Here is a 4,878-nt window from a genome sequence, read left to right on the forward strand (position 1 = left end):
AAATGTGTGTGGTTGCCCCCCCCCTCCATTGCTGTGAGTTGAAGAAAGATAACAAAAGAAAAAAAATTACATGCTCATCTTTCTTCTTGGTTGCCGAATTTGGGAAAGGGAAGATTGAAGAGGAAAAACCAAGGTATTCGGCCATGGCTATCCTAGTTTAAGGTATGCATTGTGATTTTCTTTTTAATTGACTATGAGATTAGATTGATAAGTGCATAGCTTATTTAACCCATGGTTTAATTTCATGCATCAATAGACAAATGTTCATTCGGTCAAATGGGAGAAGAATAAGATGAATTTAAATGTTGTGGTTTATTATTTTAGTTGTTAAATGATTGGGTATGAGGTATTTGATTACCTAATTGAAAGTAAGTTAAGTTGTTATTTGATAGTAAATGCAAATTCTATATATGATAATAATGTAAATGTAGGTGGATTCATGAAGTATTTTCGGTTATATGCTATGTATAAGTATGAGTTTTTAAAGTTGGATTTATGAGTATATGTATATTAGTCTATGAACATTCGGTTATATGGTGTTAATATGCCTTTGAAATCGAATGATATTTTGAGTATATATATATGTACATTCGGTTAAGATAAGGTTTATTATAAAAGCTAAGTTGTGTGGTTAGGGCCGAATGGGATATATAAGATATCAAAACATGTTATAATTATATATTGGTGTACATGGTTGTAATTAATCCTCTACTTGAATTCGATTAGATATGGTCATGGTATGAGTTTAGTAGGGTTAATACCTTAAAAATTGAATGGAGTTTTAGTTAATCTTATGTGTCATGTTCGTTAAAATAGTTGATGATTTGGGTGTATGATAGTTAATATATGTGCTTGAGGTGATGTGATAAAATAATTAGCTATATGGTTTGGTTCATTATTGAGTATAAGGGTTAAGTGCTTTAAAAGAGCTTTTAATGTTCGAAATGATTAAACAAATTCATTCGTTTAAATTAAGCCCAAGAGCAAAGAGGATCAAAGTCGGATAGGGGAAAAGAGAAAGTAGACGAATAGCCGTGGATATCTAGTCGTCAACCGCTTCCGAGGTAAGTTTTAAGTGACTAAATGTTGAGTAAATTCAACTATAATAGGATATAATGAGTTGATTTAATAAGATATGATGTGGCCATGATATGTCTTAAACTCAAATGGTAAGTTCCTAAGTGTTTGGACTTGGAAAGTTAAGAGCAAATCGTAATAATTTGCTTTGGACAGCAGCAGTACCGTGATTTTAGAAAATCACTATAAATTGTTGGTGTGGAATTATAGACTGAATAAAATATGTAATCAAGGCTTAATTAGTCTAGTTTCTTATAAAAGAGACCTTGTGAGCAAACAAATTTCCTATAAAGAGATATTTAAAGTTGTGTGAGACGGTGTCAGAATGACTCCGAAATCCCCTGTTCTGTTTTTAGAAAATCATTATAAATTGTAAAAAAATGGTTATAAGATAAAATTTATATGCTTAGACTCCTTAATGAGTCTAGTTTCAAATGAAATCAAATACAACACATTTTGAATTCTGTAAAATGAGAAATTTGATTCGTAGTGAAGAGTGGTCAGATTAGTCAAACAGTGAAACAGGGGAAACTTTAAGAAAAATCTGGTATTGATTGGCCAAACCTAAAATTCTGAAAATTTTATGGATGGAAGATATACGAGTCTATATTCAGGGAAAATTAACGGCAAGTGATTTGGAGTTTTGTAGCTCCAGTTATAAATAATTTAGTGACTACTGCTCAGGAAAACAGCTCGTAGTGAATATGTGATTTTGTTGTAAACATGGATAAAACTTGTTTTAGTTACTCATAAGCTATTGATTAAACCCATACGTGAATTCTAAATCGTGATATTGTAAAACGATACATGAGTGTTAGATGGATCTTTGATATTAAAATTTGTGAAATTGTAAGTTTATGAGTATTCGAATATGAAATGATAGTATGACGTGAAATTGAATTATTCATTGGGAAATGATTAATGTAGATTCGGCCAAGACAAAGTGTATACATGATAGTATATGTGATATGTGAAGTATATTTGGATAATTGTGATGTGAATGTATATATATGTGATAAGGCCTAATGGCCGATGTGATGAATGTGAAAGTGTATATATGTGATAAGGCCGAATGGCCAATGTGATGAATGTGAAAGTGTATATATATGTGATAAGGCCTAATGGCCGATGTGATGAATGTGAAAGTGTATATATGTGATAAGGCCGAATGACCAATGTGATGAATGTGTGAAAGTGTATATATATGTGATAAGGCCTAATGGCCGATGTGATGAATGTGAAAGTGTATATATGTGATAAGGCCTAATAGCCGATGTGATGAATGTGAAAGTGTATATATGTGATGAGGCCTAATGGCCGATGTGATGAATGTGAAAGTGTATATATGTGACAGGGCCGAGTGGCCAACGTGATGGATGTGAAAGTGTATAAATGTGATAAGTCCCGAAGGGCAATTGTGTCAGTACTATATCCGGGTTAAAACCCCGCAGGCTTTATGCGAGAGTATTATCCTGATTAATGTCCGTAGGCTTCGTGCTCGTACTATATCCGAGCTTTAAAGACCCGACGGCTAAATGCTAGGATTCAAGTAAGACTTTGATATTGAGTATCTGCATTAAGTTACCATCAAATAAGTATTATGTATTCAAGATGTTCAGGTACGTATTACTTACTCATCGGTGGAGTGATTTCGAGGTGAATTATCAGTATCAAAGAGGTAGGTAAATGTGATTAATATTATAACTCCAAATGTGAGAATGTGCTTGGAAATATTTGACCATCTAGGTCATTATTATTCGAAAGTATATATGTGGCAGCCAAGTGTTGCGTTTAATGATATTATAGATCGAGATGAAGCTCTAGATTAACTTCATCGAACAGTTGAAATGAATGACCAATAATAGTGATTGAGAACACTTTGTCTTGCTTAAAACTTACTAAGCATTAAATGCTTACTCCGTTCTTTGAATCTCTGTTTTATAGATTTTGGTTCGTCAGCTATCGGACTCGGGATTATTGAAGTCGAAGTCGCCCACACTATCAAAGCCCTTTTGGTACACTTTTGGTTGAACTCTGAAAATGGCATGTATAGGACTACCCTTTTTGTAGTGGGTCATGGACCCTTTGGATTTGTATAATTTTAGATAGCCATGCGAAAATGGCTTATATATGTTTGAGCATAATGTTATAATCATTTGGTATGGATAAGGTTATTGAGAGGTGTGGATATGCTTAACAAGGATTGGCCATGGGAATGGTTAATCACTATCATAATTTGTGCTATTTATGCTAAAAGGGCTAGTTGAATCATGGAAACTATGAAATAGGTAAAGTCTACCTTAAAGGCAGATGCTGACAGCAGCAGTGATGTAGATTTGGAAAATCACTAAAAATAGTAGGAATAGAATTAAATAGTGAATAAATTATTTAAATGAACCTTGATGAATCCACTTTCATATGGAAGAAACGAAACGGTCATATGAGTGGTATGTTAAGAGATAATTAGGTTTTCGTGAGACAGGGCCAGAACGGTTTCTGGATTCCCTGTTCCGACTTTGGAAATTCATTATAAATTAACCAGAGATAATTAGGAGTCATGCCATATATGTATAGATTCATCTCTGAGTCTAGTTTCTATATAAACAAACGGCATCAGTATTGAAGCCCTGTACACAGTTTCAGGGCAGAGAAAATATGTAGATGGACATAGGAGTCTAGTTTCAGGGAAAAATCACGAAACTGATTTTCGAGTTGTGAAACTCAAGATATGATTTTTAAGGTGACAGCGACACAGTTAGCCAGCTGTCTGGAAAAATTTAAAATGGACTACAATAGTAAGCGAATTTAGTCTGTGAACCCCTCGTGTCCGACTCCGGCAACGGTCTCGGGTACGGGGTGTTACAAATAATGTTTTGTGTAAAATTGCAGGTGTTGGAATGATTAAAGTTAAGATGTTTGACGGGGTTGTCAGGACACTTAGTGACGCGCGATATGTTCTAGAATTGAAGAGAAATTTAATTTTGTTAAGTACTCTTGATTCAAAAGGGTATAGATACACAGCTAAAAGTGGGGTTTTGAAGATTTCTAAAGGTTCCCTCGTTGTGATGAAAGGGCAGAGAAAGACTACCAAGTTATATGTTTTGTAGGGTTCTACTGTTACTAGTGATGCAGCTGTCGCTTCCTCTTCCTTGTTAGATGATGATATTACTAAAATTTGGCATAAGTGCCTAGGGCATATGAGTGAGAATGACATAACAGAATTGAACAAAAGAGGACTTCTTGATAGGTAAGGAATTTGCAAACTAAAATTCTGTAAGCACTGTGTTTTTGGGAAGCAAAAGAGAGTTCGATTCACTAGAGGAATCCATAACACGAATGGAAGGTTGGAGTATCTTCATTCTGATCTGTGGGGGCCATTCAGAGTGCCTTCGAGAGTTGGAGCTAATTATATGTTAACTTTTATTGATGATTTTTCCAAAAAAGTTTGGGTGTTCTTCATGAAGTAGAAAAGTGATGTGTTTTTCGCATTTAAGTCTTGGAAAACTATGATTGAAAAACAGACGGGAAAACAAATATAATACCTCCGCATAGACAATGGCATAGAATTCTGTTATGATGAGTTTAATAAACTGTGCAAGTTAGAAAGGATCGTGAGACACTTGATAGTTCGTCATACTCCACAATAAAACAACGTTGCAGAATGAATGAACAGAACGATCATGGAGAATGTTCAATGCATGTTGTCAAATGCCAACTTACCAAAGTCGTTTTGGGCCGAAACAGCCTCTACTGCATATTTTTTAATCAACCGATCTTCATTCGTTGCCATTGAGAAAAAGA

The sequence above is a fragment of the Gossypium hirsutum genome, chromosome D08 (genome assembly GCF_007990345.1).
Source record: "Gossypium hirsutum isolate 1008001.06 chromosome D08, Gossypium_hirsutum_v2.1, whole genome shotgun sequence".
In the NCBI taxonomy this organism is placed as follows: Eukaryota; Viridiplantae; Streptophyta; class Magnoliopsida; order Malvales; family Malvaceae; genus Gossypium; species Gossypium hirsutum.